General features: G+C 38.3%; 1 protein-coding gene across 7 annotated transcripts in view; it reads left to right on the top strand.

The window, feature by feature from the left end:
- NCOA1 (nuclear receptor coactivator 1) overlaps nt 1-16,468 on the top strand; it is a 589,360-nt gene that overhangs the window by 328,963 nt on the left and 243,929 nt on the right. For 3 of the 7 annotated variants that reach the window (XM_073624856.1, XM_073624855.1, XM_073624850.1), the window contains exon 1: nt 6,275-7,074. The exons of 1 other annotated variant lie outside the window; for it this stretch is intronic. The gene's annotated coding sequence lies outside the window, so the exon portion shown is untranslated. Of the gene's footprint in view, nt 1-6,273; nt 7,075-7,114; nt 7,355-7,828; nt 8,421-16,468 lie in introns of those variants that run through there. 3 more of the 7 variants (XM_073624854.1, XM_073624851.1, XM_073624853.1) reach the window with 3 other exon arrangements.

Raw genomic sequence — 16,468 nt, 5'->3', positions numbered from 1 at the left:
TAGCATGCTTATTGGTCAAAAAATTAATCAACAGAAAAAAAAAAAAATTTCCAGTATTAAAAAAATAATCAGTATTAAATAAATAGTGTGCTTACTGGCCAAATATTTAATCCACAAACAAATTCAATATTAAATCAATAGTGTGCGTATTGGCCAAGTATTTAATAAACAGTAATAAAAAATTCCAATATAAAAAAAAAATCAATATTAAATTAATAGTGTGCTTATCTGCCAAGTATTTAGTCTACATAAAAAAAATTCCAAGATTAAAAAATAAAATAAAAAACAATATTAAATAAATAGTGTGCTTATTGGCCAAGTATTTAAATCTACAGAAAGTAAAGGTGTTTTATGTATTTTATACATTGCAAGTGTTGTTTTTTCGGTGCTTTTTTACAGTGAATTTACAGCATTTACAAATTGCACAGCACGAACCTAGCATCATGCCAATGTTAAATAAATCATATGCTTATTGGCCAAGTAATGAATCAACAGAAAACCATTTTTTTTTACTTTACTTATACATTGCTTGTGTTTTTTTGTTTTTATTTAAGGTGAATAAACAGTAGTTACAAATTGTGCAGGTGGTTGTTCTTGTAACTGTCTATAACACAATGCCAATGTTAAATAGATATCATTTTTTTTTCATGTCTTTCATACGTCGCTTGCATTTTTTTAATTTTTTTTTGAGGTTGGTAATTTGCATCATTTACAAATTGCGCAGTATGAACATTCTGGCAACTATTTGTAGCGTCATACCAAAATTAAATAAATAGTGCGCTTATTGGCCAAAAAAAAATTAAGAAACAATTTTTGTCTCATATGTCGCTGGCAAATTTTATTTATTTTTTTTTCATTTGAGGTTGGTACTTTGCAGTATTTAGAAAATGAGCAGCGTGAACATTCTGATAACTATCCATAGCGTCATAATAAAATTAAATAAATAGTGTGCTTTTTTTTTTTCTCATATGTCGCTGGAAATTTTTTTTTATTTTTTATTTGAGGTTGGTTCTATGCAGCATTTACGGAATTGTGCAGAATAAACATTTGTGCACAATTGTGCAGTATCTGTAGCATCATACCACAATTTTATAAATAGTGTGCTTATTGGCTAAAAAATTAGGAAACCATTTTTTTCTCATATGCTGCTGGAAATTGTATTTTTTATTTTTTTTTGAGGTTGGTACTTTGCAGGATTTATGAATTGTGCAGCATAAACATTCTGACAACAATCCGTAGCGTCATACTAAAATTTAAGAAATAGTGTCCTAATTGGCCAGAAAATTAAGAAACCATTTTTGTTGTCATACGCCTCTGGCAATTTTTTTTTCATTTTTTTGGAAGTTGGTAATTTGCAGCATTTGCGAATTACGCAGCATGAACATTCTGGCCACTATCCATAGCGTCATACCACAATTAAAAAAAAACTGTGTGCTTATTAGCCAAAAAATTAAGAAACCATTTTTTTTCTCATAAGCCTCTGGCAATTTTTTTCTTTTTTTTTCTTTGAGGTTGGTAATTTGCAGCTTATGAATTGCACAGTACAAATATTATGCCAACTATCCGTAGCGTCATACCAAAAGTTAATAAATAGTGCGCTTATTGGCCAAATACGCCACTGGCATTTTTTTTGTTTTTGAGGTTGGTAATTTGCAGCGTTTATAAATTGCACAGCATAAACACTCTGGCAAATATCCATAGCGTCATACCAAAATTAAATAAATGGTGCGCTTATTGGCCAAAAAAATTTTAGAAAACCATTTTTTTTTTTTTTTTTTTTTTTTTTGGAGGTTGGTAATTTGCAGCATTTTCAAACTGTGCAGCACGAAAAAGCGCTTATTAGCCAAAAAGTTAGAAAAACATTTTTTTTTTCATAAGCCTCTGGCAATTTTTTTCATTTTTTTGCAGCGTTTACGAATTGCGCAGCATGAACATTCTGGCAACTATCCATAGTGTCATACCACAATTAAATAAATAGCGTGCTTATTGGCCAAGAAATTAATCAACAGAAAACCATTTTTTTTTTCTCTTACGTCTCTGGAAATTTATTTATTTATTTTTTTTTTTGGAGGTTGGTAATTTGCAACGTTTACAAATTGCACAGCACGAACGTTCTGGCAACTATCTGCAGAGTCACGCCAATCATAAATAAATGAAAATAATAAAATATAAATGTAAATAAATAAATATAAATAATAAAAAATATACTATGAAGAACTTGAAAGAATTTGGTCTTTTATCATATTAGAAGTACAGCAAAGAGGCCAAACTAATCAATCCAATGAACTATACAGAGGCGTTGTAAGAAACTGACGCGTTTCACCTCATCAAAGTTCAATGGTTTGATTAGTATGACCTCTTTGGGGTACTTCTAATATGATTGTGGCTTAGTAATAGGCCAATTGCACAGGACATGGGAGCTTATGTTTTTATCTGTTTTTTGTTTTATATATATTTTATTAGAAAAAAAATCTTTTAAAAATTCTATGTGGTCGTTCCTCACTGGTACCAGTAAAGTCCATATTCAAACAGCCATATAATGTTTCTGGTTGTTAAATAATAATAATAATAATAATAAAAAAAAAAAGTATGACTTCCATATATTTATCGTTCCTCTCTGGTACCGGTAAAATCCAAATTCTTTCAGTTACTTTATAGGATATTGTCTTAATAGATGTGGTACCACCACAAACAGCCATATAATCTTTCTGGTAGTTAAATAATTAAAAATTAAAAAAAAAAGTATGACTTCAAATTATTATTTTTTTTTAACCAAAAAATTTACAGCATTTACAAATTGTGCAACACCAGGGTTCCAGTAACTATTTGTAGGATCATGCCAATGTTAAATAAATAACTTCTTTGTTTGGAAATTTTGTTTTTTTAAGGTTGGTCATTTGCAACATTTACAAATTGCGCAGCACGAACGTTCTGGCAACTATCTGTAGAGTCATGCCAATCATAAATAAATGAAAATTATAAATAATAAAAAATATACTATAAAGAACCTGAAAGAGTTTGGACTTTTATCATATTAGAAGTACACCAATCAACTTATCAAACCATTGAACTTTGCAGAGGTGTTGTAAAAGGCCAACGCGTTTCGCCTCTGCAAAGTTAAATGGTTTGATTAGTTTGGCCTCTTTGGTGTATGATAAAAGTCCAAATTAATTCAGGTTATTTATAGCAACGTCTCTCAACTCCGGTCCTCAAGTACCCCCAACAGGTCATGTTTTCAGGATTTCCCTCAGATGAAATGGCTGTGGTAATTACTAAGGCAGTGAAACTGATCAAATCACCTGTGCAAAAATAATGGAAAGCCTGAAAACATGACCTGTTGGGGGTACTTGAGGGCTGGAGTTGAGAAACATTGCTTTACAGTTCGTATATTTGTTTATTATGTATAATTTTATTTATTTATTATTGTATACTACTAATATTGGTGTACTTCTAATATGATGGTGGCTTAGTAATATGCCAATTGCTCAGGACCTGGGGGCCTATGTTTTTCTCTTTCTTTTTTTAAATATTTTGTAATAAAAAAATATTTTCAAGCAATTCTATGTGGTCGTTTCTCACTGGTAAAGTCCAAATTCTTGGAGGTTCTTTATAGTATATTGTCTCAGTGGATGTGGTACCACCACCACAAACAGCCATATACTCTTTCTGTTTGTTAAATAATAAAAAAAATAAATAAAAAATGAATGACTTCCATTTTGTTTTTAATAAAAAAAATTACAAATTGTGCCTCACAAATGTTCTAGCAGCTATCCATAGCATCGAGCCAATGTTAGATAAATATGAAATATCTTTTTTATTTTTTATTTGAGGTTGGTCATTATGAACGTTTACAATTTGCACAGCATGAGCGTTCCCGACAAATATCTGCAGAGTCATGCCAATAATAAATAAATAAAGATATAAATAATAAAAAAATATACTATAAAGAACCTGAAAGAACATGGACTTTTTTACATATTAGAGGTACACCAAAGAGGCCATACTAATCAAACCATTGAACTTTGCAAAGGCGTTGTAAGAGGCCAACGCGTTTTGCCTCTGCAATGTTCAATGGTTTGATTAGTATGACCTCTTTGGTGTACTTCTGATATTATGGTGGCTTAGTAATAGGCCAATTGCATAGGACCTGGGAGCTTATGTTTTTATCTGTTTTTTTTTTTTTTTATACATTTTGTAAAAAAAAAAAAAAAAAATGTAATTCTGTGTGGTCGTTTCTCACTGGTACCAGTAAAGTCCAAATTCTTTCAGGTTCTTTATAGTATATTCTCTCAATGGATGTGATACCACCACAAACAAACAAATAATCGTTATGGTTGTTAAATAATTAAAAAAAAGTATGACTTCCATTTTTTATATATATTTATATATCTATCTATAGAGATATCTATCTATCTATCTATCTATCTATCTATCTATCTATCTATCTATCTATCTATCTATCTATCTATCTATCTATCTATCTATCTATCTATCTATCTATCTATCTATCTATCGATATATATCTATAGATAGATATATCTATCTATATCTATAGAGATATATAGATAGATAGATAGATAGATAGATAGATAGATAGATAGATAGATAGATAGATAGATAGATAGATAGATAGATAGATAGATAGATAGATAGATAGATAGATAGATAGATACAGTATATTTTGTAATAAAATTATTTTTTATAAATTCTATGTGATTGTTCCTCGCTGGCACCGGTAAAGTCCAAATTCTTTCAGGTTCTTTATAGTATATTGTTTTAATGGATGTGATGCCACCACAAACAGACATATAATCATTCTGGTTGTTAAATAATAAAAAAAAATGTATGACTTCAATTTATATATATATATATATATATATATATATATATATATATATATATAGTGTATTAAAAATAATTTTTTAATAAATTCTATGTGGTTGTTCCTCGCTGGTACCAGTAAAGTCCAAATTCTTTCAGGTTCACGTATAGTATATTGTCTCAGTGGATGTGGTACCACCACAAACAGCCATATAATCTTTCTGGTTGTTAAATAATTAAAAAAAAAAAAATTACGACTTCCATATTTTATTTATTTATCGTTCCTCGCTGGTAACGGTAAAGTCCAAATTCTTTAGTATTTTATAGTATATAGTATATAATATTTCTGGTTGTTAAATAATACAAAAAGTATGACTTACATTTTTTTTATATATTATTTAACAAGCAGAAAGAATATTTCGTAATAAATTTTTTTTTTTATAAATTCGATGTGGTCGTTCCTCGCTGCTACCGGTAAAGTCCAAATTCTTTCAAGTGCTTTATAGTATATTGTCTCAATGAATGTGGTACCACCACAAACAGCCATATAATCTTTCTGGTTGTTAAATGATAAAAAAGAAAAAAAAAATGTATGACTTCCATTTATATATATATTGTAATAAAAATAATTTTTTTATAAATTCTATGTGGTCATTCCTCGCTGGTAGTATGACTTCCATACTTTATTTATTTATTGTTCCTCGCTGGTACTGGTAAAGTCCAAATTCTTTCAGGTTCTTTATAGTATACTGTCTCAATGAATGTGGTACTACAACAAACAGCCATATAATCTTTCTGGTTGTTAAATGATAAAAAAGAAAAAAAAAATGTATGACTTCCATTTATATATATATTGTAATAAAAATAATTTTTTTATAAATTCTATGTGGTCATTCCTCGCTGGTAGTATGACTTCCATACTTTATTTATTTATTGTTCCTCGCTGGTACTGGTAAAGTCCAAATTCTTTCAGGTTCTTTATAGTATACTGTCTCAATGAATGTGGTACTACAACAAACAGCCATATAATCTTTCTGGTTGTTAAATGATACAAAAGAAATATATATATATATATATATATATATATATATATATATATATATATATATATGTAATAAAAATATTTTTTTAATAAATTCTATGTGGTTGTTCCTCGCTGGTACCGGTAAAGTCCAAATTCTTTCAGGCACTTTATAGTATATTGTCTCAATGGATGTGGGACCACCACAAACAGACATATAATCTTTCTGGTTGTTAAATGATAAAAAAGAAAAAAAAAATGCATGACTTCCATTTATATATATTTTGTAATAAAAAATATTTTTTTTATAAATTCTATGTGGTCGTTCCTCACTGGTACCGGTAAAATCCATATTCTTTTAGGTACTTTATAGTATATTGTCTCAATGGATATGGTACCAACACAAACAGCCATATAATCTTTCTGGTTGTTGAATTAATTAAAAAACAAAAAGTATAAATTCCATATTTTATTTAGAAAAAAAAAGTATGACTTCCATTATTTATCGTTCTTCGCTGGTACCGGTAAAATCCAAATTCTTTCAGGTACCTTATAGTATTCCGTCTCAATGAATGTGGTACTACCACAAACAGCCATATAATATTTCTGGTTGTTAATTAATAAAAAAAAAAGAAAATATAACTTCCAAATGTATTTATTTTTTTAACAAAACATTTACAGCATTTACAAATTGTGCCTTACAAATGTTCTAGCAACTATTTATAGCACCATGCCAATGTCAAATAAAAACTTTTTTTTTTTTGAGCTTGATTAATTTGCAGCGTTTACAAATTGTGCCACACAAATGTTCTAGCAGCTATGCGTAGCATCATGCCAATGTTAAAAAAATACTTGTTTCATTATTATTATTTTTATTTGAGGTTGGTAATTTACAGCGTTTACAAATTGTGCAGCACCAAAAAAAAAATAAAAAAATACACGCACAGGCTGTCCCTTTAAAAGGCGGAGAGCTGCAGCTTCTGTGATGCAATTGTAAACACTATGAGAAGGAACTTGTATAGCCAGTTTACCCAGAGTTCTTTGGGAAGGAGTTAGAGAGAGAGAGAGAGAGAGAGAGAGAGCTCGAAAAAAAAAAAAAAAAAAAAAAAAAAGCCAAACGCTACAGAGAGAGAGAGAAGGAAGCAACAGACAGGGCAGCCTCAATGACAAAGCAGCCTGTCCCTATCGCAGACCTCCGGAGGAGCACCAACGCACGCAATACCTGGGCAAATGTAAGCGCCGCGCTCTGCGACAACCTTTAACCGCCTTCCGTTCGCAGCATTGTTCTACGCCGAGCTCGATTTTATTTTTTTATTTGCATTCGAGCGCCTGTGCAGGCGGAGCAACGTATGGAAAAAGGAGGAGGTGGTGGTGGTGGGGGGAGAAGCTGGTGAAGGACTAGTTTTTTTTTTTTTGGGCCATGTTTATGCTGGAGTTGCAACGCTGATTGTGCACGCTTCGCCCCGGGCTGACGCGCTGGGCGACGAGAAATTAAATGGACCCCGTTAAACCGTGAGGATTGCAGCGTTTCCCCTTCTTCTTGTACAATGTATCGCCGTAAAGTTGCAATGTTTCAATTTTGTTTTTGTTTTTTAATGTTTCCTTTTTTGTTTTTTTAAATGTTTCCTTTTTGTTTTTAAATGTTTCCTTTTTTGTTTTTTTAAATGTTTCCTTTTTTTAAAAATGTATCCTTTTGGATGTTGCAAGATGAAACAATGTAAGAAAAAATAATAATAGTAATAATAAAAATAGACCAGGAAGGTCTTGCGAGGGACCCAGCGTGGTGTGAGGTTGGCCCGGTTCGGGGCGACAAGAGGTTAAGGGGGAGGCGATGTCGGCGTGCGATTATTAGACGTGGTCTGGGGGGGGTTAAAAAGTGAGTGAAGAGGTTTGAACGCGGCGGGACTTTAAAGAGTTAATTAATCTTTTTTAGGCTAATCTGCTTCTTTTTTTTTGGGGGGGGGGGGTGGTGGGACCAGCAGGGGGCTAAATGTAGAGCGTTTTTTTCCCAGATAACCCTTCTGCCTGGTGTTGAAGGTTAAAGTGCTGAGCGCTGCAGACCTTTGAATAGCAGATTAACCCTTTAATGGACGGGGCGTAGAGGGAGAAGTTAGGGGGCAAAAAAAAACTGTTGGTTGGGCTTTTTAACCCTTTTATAGGCACAACCAAGGGTTTTTTAACTCTTTCTCCGCAGCAGACGGTGCAGCCATGCTGTTTCTACTTGGCTGGGCACCACTGCCCCCTCCTCTAGCAGAGCCAGGCATAAGTAGGCCAGTGCCCAGCTTCTAGAAGATTAAAGTGCCTCTAAATCCCTTTCCGGCGCCCAGGATCATTTAACCCCACCGACGCCGCGTTTTTTTTTTTTTTTTTTATTTAACGTGGTGTCACCGGTGGGTGACCCCCCCCCCAACCCTCCCCAGACAGGTGCAGCTAACGGGAGCTGGTGTGCTTTGCATGGATCTTGCAGGAACGGGCGCCGTTAACCCTTTGGAGAAGGCAAGACTGATTTTTCTTTTTTTCCCCGGATGGGTTTTTTTGCAAGAATGGCGATTTTGCTGTCTGACGCATGGTGAATCCGGTAAGGTTTTTCGATTTGGAGAAAGAATGTACAATGTTTGTTTAGTGGATAGGCACCAGCTTCAAGAACATTCTGAGAGTTGTGGTACTGGTTGGGGGTTCCTAAAGCAGGCTGAGAGTTGTGGTTGGTGGCTCCTGGAGCCTACTGGGAGTAGTAGTTGTTGGCTTCTAAACTGTGCTGGGAGTAGTAGTTAGTGGCTTCTAAACTGTGCTGGGAGTAGTAGTTAGTGGCTTCTAAACTGTGCTGGGAGTAGTAGTTAGTGGCTTCTAAACTGTGCTGGGAGTAGTAGTTGCCAGCTTCTAAACTGTGCTGGGGGTAATAGTTGGCGGCTTCTAAACTGCGCTGGGAGTAGTAGTTAGCAGCTTCTAAACTGCGCTGGGAGTAGTAGTTGGCGGCTTCTAAGCTGTGCTGGGAGTAGTAGTTGATGACTTCTAAACTGTGCTGGGAGTAGAGTTGCAGTTGACAGCTCCAGGAACATGCTCGTGGTAGTAGTTGGTGGCTTCTATAGCATGCTGAGAGTAGTAGTTGGTGGCTCCTAGAGTGTGCTGATAATAGTAGTTGGTGGCTTCTAAACTATGCTGGGAGTAGTAGTTGGCGGTTTCTAAACTGTGCTGGGAGTAGTGTTTGGTGGCTTTTAGCGTGCGCTGGGTGTTGTAGTTGGAAGCTCCAAGAGCATGCTGGGAGTAGTAGTTGGTGGCGCTAAGAGTTTGCGGTAAGTAGTAGTAGTTGGCTTCTATAGTGAGCTAGGAGGAGTAATTGGTGGATCCTAGAGCATGCTGGGAGTCATAGTTGGCACCTCCAAGATTATGCTGGGAGTAATAGTTGGTGGCTCCAAGTGCTAGCAGGAAATAGTAGTAGTTGGTTTTTAGAACATGCTGGGAGCAGTGGTTGGTGGCTCCAAAAACATGCTGGAAGTAGTAGCTTGTGGCTCCTAGAGCATGCTGAGAGCAGTAGCTGGTGACTCCTAGAGCATACTGGGAGTAGTAGTTGGCAACACCTACAGTATGCTGGGAGTAGTAGTAGTTGATGGCTTCTAGGGTGCACTGGGGATTGGCGGTTCCAAAAGCATGCTGGCAGTAGTCGTTGGTGGCACCTAGAGCATCTAAGGAGTAGTAGCCGGCAACTTTGTGAGTGCGCTGGGCATTGCAGTTGACAGCTCCAGGAGCATGCTCGTGGTGGTAGTTGGTGGCTTCTATAGCATGCTGAGAGTAGTAGTTGGTGGCACCTAGAGTGTGCTGATAATAGTAGTTGGTGGCTTCTAGAGCATGTTGGAAGTAGCTGCTAGACTTTTAGAGTGCAGTGGGAGTTGGCAACTCCAAGAACATGCTGTGAATAATAGTTGGTTGCTCCTTGAGCATGCTGAGCGTAGTATTTGGTGGTGCCTAAAGCGTGCTGGGGGTAGCAGTTGGTGTCTCCCAGAACATGCTGGGAGTAATGTTTGGCTACCTTTAAGTTTTCACCTTTCAGCCTCCATAGTGATAGGTGTTAATTTTAAAGAGTACCTGTCATCCTAGCAGCATCTGTCAATTTAATAATAAGTCGTGCCTCAATAATGTCATCACTTGCCTCTTTGTAAACCAATCACCTGATCTTGGTACCATTACAGAGGATATCTGCCCCCCCCGTGGGCTGTAAATGACAGGTACACTTTTTTATTAGTATCTGCAATTACTTCTATTGGTGTCCATTGACAGAAAAGAGAGCTGTTACCCATAGCAACCAGTTTCCTGGCTGCAGACTGACATCTGGATGCTACGGGCAATAGAACCGGTCCTCCAGAAGACCATGTATGAGAGGTGTGTTGTGGGTAAAACATCTTCTTACCATGGTGACCAGGTGGCTTCCAGCTGTCATTTCTGTGGTTCAGGGTGAGATAAAAACCAGGACTGTGTGTGAGGGATCAGTCTGTGCCAAGTACAGCAACCAATCAGAACCAGGGAATTGAAACCCTGAACTGGGACCTCATTGCTATTGGTTACCGCCCACCCAGTCAGGAACACCGAATGACCTCATCACCCAGAAACATACAGTCCATGGGTGATCCTGGGGGGGGGTCTATCTATCTATCTATCTATCTATCTATCTATCTATCTATCTATCTATCTATCTATCTATCTATCTATCTATCTATCTAAATATGTATGTACAGTATCTCACAAAAGTGAGTACACCCCTCACATTTTTGTAAATATTTTATTATCTTTTCATGTGACAACACTGAAGAAATGACACATTGCTACAATGTAAAGTAGTGAGTGTACAGCTTGTATAACAGTGTAAATTTGCTGTCCCCTCAAAATAACTCAACACACAGCCATTAATGTCTAAACCGCTGGCAACAAAAGTGAGTACACCCCTAAGTGAAAAACTAGCCATTTTCCCTCCCCGGTGTCATGTGACTCGTTAGTGTTACAAGGTCTCAGGTGTGAATGGGGAGCAGGTGTGTTAAATTTGGTGTTATCGCTCTCACTCTCTCATACTGGTCACTGGAAGTTCAACATGGCTCCTCATGGCAAAGAACTCTCTGAGGATCTGAAAAAAAGAATTGCTGCTCTACATAAAGATGGCCTAGGCTATAAGAAGATTGCCAAGACCCTGAAACTGAGCTTCGGCACGGTGGCCAAGACCATACAGCGGTTTAACAGGACAGGTTCCACTCAGAACAGGCAAGGTCTCCAACATCCACCAGCTCCTTGATGTCACCATGGACGAGTGGAAGAGGACTTTAGTGGCAACCTGTGAAGCTCTGGTGAACTCCATGCCCAAGAGGGTTAAGGCAGTGCTGGAAAATAATGGTGGCCACACAAAATATTGACACTTTGGGCCCAATTTGGACATTTTCACTTAGGGGTGTACTCACTTTTGTTGCCAGCGGTTTAGACATTTATGGCTGTGTGTTGAATTATTTTGAGGGGACAGCAAATTTACACTGTTATACAAGCTGTACACTCACTACTTTACATTGTAGCAAAGTGTCATTTCTTCAGTGTTGTCACATGAAAAGATAGAATAAACTATTTACAAAAATGTGAGGGGTGTACTATCTATCTATCTATCTATCTATCTATCTATCTATCTATCTATCTATCTATCTATCTATCTATCTATCTATCTATCTATCTATCTATCTATCTATCACACATCTATGTATGTATTGATGTGTCTATCTTGCTGTCTATCCCCACCCCATGACCATCTATGTATCTCATTATTCAGATGGTTATAGATACTTTCAGTTCCACCTCCAATCCTTTATGTCGCCTGCAGTGGCAGTCTCCTCGCTCCACAGCTCCGACAGCCCAAAGTCTCATGGATATTAGACAGTTACATATTAAGAATGATCTCTCACTTTTTGTAGCTTGGGAATCATTTGCTGCCCCCCCCCCTAGCCACTATTAAGACAGTGTCCATGCACAGCTCCTAGATTTGTGAATTCTTACACATGTTTACAACTGTTAGCAAATGTAATTTCTTTTTCTTATATTTTCTTATTTTTTTTTGGTTTTCATTAGTGGTTTTGGTACTGTGTAGGCTGCGATGTGTATGCGCCTTTTTATGCTACAAGAGATGTATTTGTTTATGCTACAGGAGATGTATTTGTTTTGAATCAGGCTATGAATCGGCAGTGTCGAGCTGCTTGCTGCGTAGATACGTGATCTCTGCCCCTTGGATTCAATGAGACATGTTTACTGATGTCATCTCACGGGAAGAGTTTCACATTTAGCACTTATCTTGTTATTGAGCTTGTTTTGGCCTTTAGTCCCTATTATATGAATTGATAAGTTTTTTTGTTGTTGTTGTTGCAGCTTTATTATTGAAAGTTTGCTATACAATAGTTTGGGTTATAATTGCAAGTTTGGAGACCTTGAGTGATTATTGTTCTATAAGGCTTGGATAACGTCGTGCAGGTGAGGGCGCATTTCCGCATGTCATGTGCAGGGCAGCTCATTCATTTCAATGAGCCGCCCTACGCGTTTCTCTAAAAGAAGACGTCCCTGGAGACCTTGGGTGAATATTGTTCTATGTATGTATGTAAATATTCTATTTCTATGTTCTGTGTATGCTACTTTCAAAACTAAAAATGAATTTTAAAAAATTAAAATTAAGGCAATGGTTTACTAGCAGCACAGTGCACCGTGGCTGGAAATGGGACTAAGGCTTCATTTACGCTTGTATTTGCAGGGCAGTATTGCGTGGTTGAACCGTATTGTTACTTTCTCCCCCCAACTACAAAGGTAGCAAAGGGTGAGTGTACATATGCCGATGCCATGGCAAAAATGATTCCCAATAATGCATTCTGCAGGCAGTACTGCCTGCTAAACATGACCCATTCCGCTGAATGAGGTCACCCCTGCAACCGTGTGCACAACACTGGGACGGAAAACAAACAATCGCTAGATTAAGTTGGGACAGTGGGCGCTCATGGCAATGAGGGCAACAAATTGGCAATTATGACAATTTGTAGGAAACAAATGAGCAATGTGAGAGCAACAAATGGGCAACGATGACAATATAAGAGCAACAAATGGGCAATGATGACAATATGAGAGCAACAAGCAATCATTAGATTAAGTGGGGACAATGGGCACTCATGACAATATGAGAGCAACAAATAGGCAATTGTGACGTTTTTTTAAGCAACAAATGAGCAATGTGAGAGTAACACATGGGCTATGATGACAATATGAGAGCTGCAAACAATCACTAGTCACTCATGACAATATGAGGGCAACAAATAGGCAATTGTGACAATTTGTAAGCAACAAATGAGCAATATGAGAGCAATACATGGGCAATGATGACAATAAGAGAGCAACAAATAGGCAATGATGACAATATAAGAGCAACAAATGGGCAATGATGACAATATGAGAGCAACAAATGGGCAATGATGACAATATGAAAGCAACAAGCAATCACTAGATTAAGTGGAGACAGTGGGGGCTCATGACAAGATGAGGGCAACAAATAGACAATATGAGAGCAGCAAATGGGCAATGATGACAATATCAGAGCAAAAAATGGAAAATTATGACAATATGAGAGCCACAAATGAGCGATGCTGACAATATGAGAGCAACAAACGGACACAACAACAATATAATAGCAACAAGCAGTCACTAGATTAAATGGGGACAGTGGGCACTCTTGACAATATGAGGGCAACAAAAAGGCAATTGTGACAATTTATAAGCAACAAATGAGCAACATGAGAGCACTAAACAGGCAACAATGCCAATATCAGAGCAACAAAAGCCCCCTTGTTAAAGGGGGCTTACAGATTCCAATAAGCCCTCTGCATGCATACCCCCACAACCACAGCTCATGTTTGTGGGGATGAGACCCTTGTCCCCATCAACAGGAAGACAAAGTGCTTTGGGGTAGGGGGGTCAGAGCCCCCCCGCCCCAAAGCACCCACTCCCCATGTTGAGGGCATGTGGCCTGGTATGGTTCAGGAGGGCACTCACTCTTCCCCCCTCCCCCTAACCTGACTTGCCAGGCTGCATGCTCGGATAAGGGTCTGGTATGGATTTGGGGGGGGGGACCACACGCCATTCTTTTTTATTTTGGCATGGGGTTCCCCTTAAAACCCATACCAGACCCATAGGGCCTGATATGGACTGGGGAGACCCCACGCCGTTTTTTTTAACTATTATTTTACCAGCAATTTTTTTTTATTCAGTTTCAGCGGGGAAGCCGATTGACAGCTGATTAGTCATCGGCTGTTAAGGACGCCGCGGCGGGCTTCCCAACCCCACTGTTTAACAAATCAGCTTTCAATGCGTTCTGATTGGGCAAAGCTTTGCCCAAACAGGGCACAGAATGCACTGTACATCGCACATTGCATTGCAGGGCACTCAGTGGGGTGAAGACCTGCCGAACACTCTGCAAATTCGGGTATTCCCCAGAGGGGGCGAAGAGCCCACGTTCAGCCTGAACTCATGCCCAGGCCGAACCGTTCGCCCAACTTCAATGAGAGCAACAAACAGGCAATTATGAGGTGAAACAGGCAACAAATGGGCAATTGTAACAATATGAGAGAAGCAAAAGGGCAGGTATGACAATTTGTGGATACAATTTGCGGATAACAAATGGGCAATATGAGAGCAACAAACAGGCAATCATGATATGACACAAGCAGCAAATTAGCAATCATAATATGAGGGCAACTGTGACAATATACAGGCAACAAATGATAAATATGAGAGGAACAAACGGAAAATTATGACATTGCACTTTATTCTATGTCAGTGTTTCCCACCGTGTTTTTACTGTGGAGGAACCCTTAGCAAAAAGTCTAAGATCTCGGGGAACCCCTAAAAACAAAAATTCAGATCTACAGCTCTCAGAACATATGATCTGATCAGCAAGCTGTAGATATAACCACGTTTATTGTAGAAATAGCTTTAAATAATGGAATAAAAATTAGAACTCACCTGCCACCAACATTATAGTGTGAACAGTGCACATAGAAATCAATTGTTTTCTTTATGTCCCTGCAGAGACCTACGTTAGAACAAGACCAAAATATTTTAAGCGAGTCAAGTTTGCACATAGTTTCCATCTTTTGCACATATGTTGTGAACGAGGCCTTACTGAACTTGAACAAAACTCCCAAATATTGGGATTAATAAATAGGATAGCAGACTCCGGGAACAGTTGGGACTTGTTCACAACATTCATGCATAAGAATTGATGGAAGATGGTGCAGATTTGACCTGCATAGAATGGTCTATTGGTCTTGTCCACGTCATGTGCAGAGACATGCATTTTCCTAACGTAGGTCTCTGCTAGGACATAAAGAAAATAACCGATTTCTATGTGCCCTGTTCACACCACAATGTTGGTATCATTTGAGTATTTTTTCTCTGCAGAAAAATGCACACATGTTGCATATTTCTGTGCAAAAAAAATATGCACATGATACCAATTAGACATGTGCGATTAGTTTCGTACGAATCGGAAATTCGTACATTCGTGAGGATCCGAAATACAAATTTTTATGCATAGGAATTTTGTACGAAATACGAAATTTCATTTACGAACTTCGGATAGATTTATCATAACGGACTTTTGTTATTGTTAAGAAAAGTTAACGAACCTAAAATTTAAAAACCCCAGGAAGTCAGCACAGCACAGGGATGGTGGGAGCCCCTTATAATGATACATTTATCATAACAAACTTTTGTTATTGTTATGAAAAGTTTACGAGCCTAACGAAGATTCGTATTTCGTACGAATCCTAATTTAATTTCGGACACAAATTACAAATTAATTGTAATACGAAACAGAACAAAACGAAACAAATTTATTGACGGCGCACATGTCTAGTACCAATGTTGATCGGTTCTCTGCCCTCCATGCTCGAATCTCCAATCTCAGCTCCCTGCTCTCCATGCTCGGCTCCCTGCTCTCCAATCTCGGCTCTCCATTTTCAGCTCCCTGCTCTCCATGCTCGGCTCTCCAATTTCAGCTCCCCACTCTCCATGCTCAGCTCCCTGCTCTCCAATCTTGGCTCACCGCTCTCCAATCTTGGCTCCCCGCTCTCCATGCTCGGCTCCCCGCTCTCCATGCTCGGCTCCCCGCTCTTCATGCTTGGCTCCCTGCTCTCCAATCTCAGCTGCCCGCTCTCCATGCTCAGCTCCCCGCTCTCCATGCTTGGCTCCCGCTCCCCGCTCTTCATGTTCGGCTCCCCGCTCTCTATGCTTGACGCTCCAATCTCAGCTCCCTGCTCTCCATGCTCGGCTCCCCGCTCTCCAATCTTGGCTCCCCGCTCTCCATGCTCGGCTCCCCGCTCTTCATGCTTGGCTCCCCGCTCTCCAATCTCAGCTCCCCGCTCTCCATGCTCAGCTCCCCGCTCTCCATGCTTGACTCCCGCTCCCCGCTCTGCATGCTCGGCTCCCCGCTCTCCATGCTTGACTCTCCAATCTCAGCTCCCTGCTCTCCATGCTCGGCTCCCCTCTCTTCAATCTCGGCTCCCTGCTCTCCAATCTTGGCTCCCCGCTCTCCATGCTCAGCTCCCCGCTCTCCATGCTTGGCTCCCGCTC

Source organism: Aquarana catesbeiana, linkage group LG04, assembly GCF_042186555.1.
Source record: "Aquarana catesbeiana isolate 2022-GZ linkage group LG04, ASM4218655v1, whole genome shotgun sequence".
NCBI classification, from domain to species: domain Eukaryota; kingdom Metazoa; phylum Chordata; class Amphibia; order Anura; family Ranidae; genus Aquarana; species Aquarana catesbeiana.
This window is presented reverse-complemented; position numbering and strand designations above follow the sequence as displayed.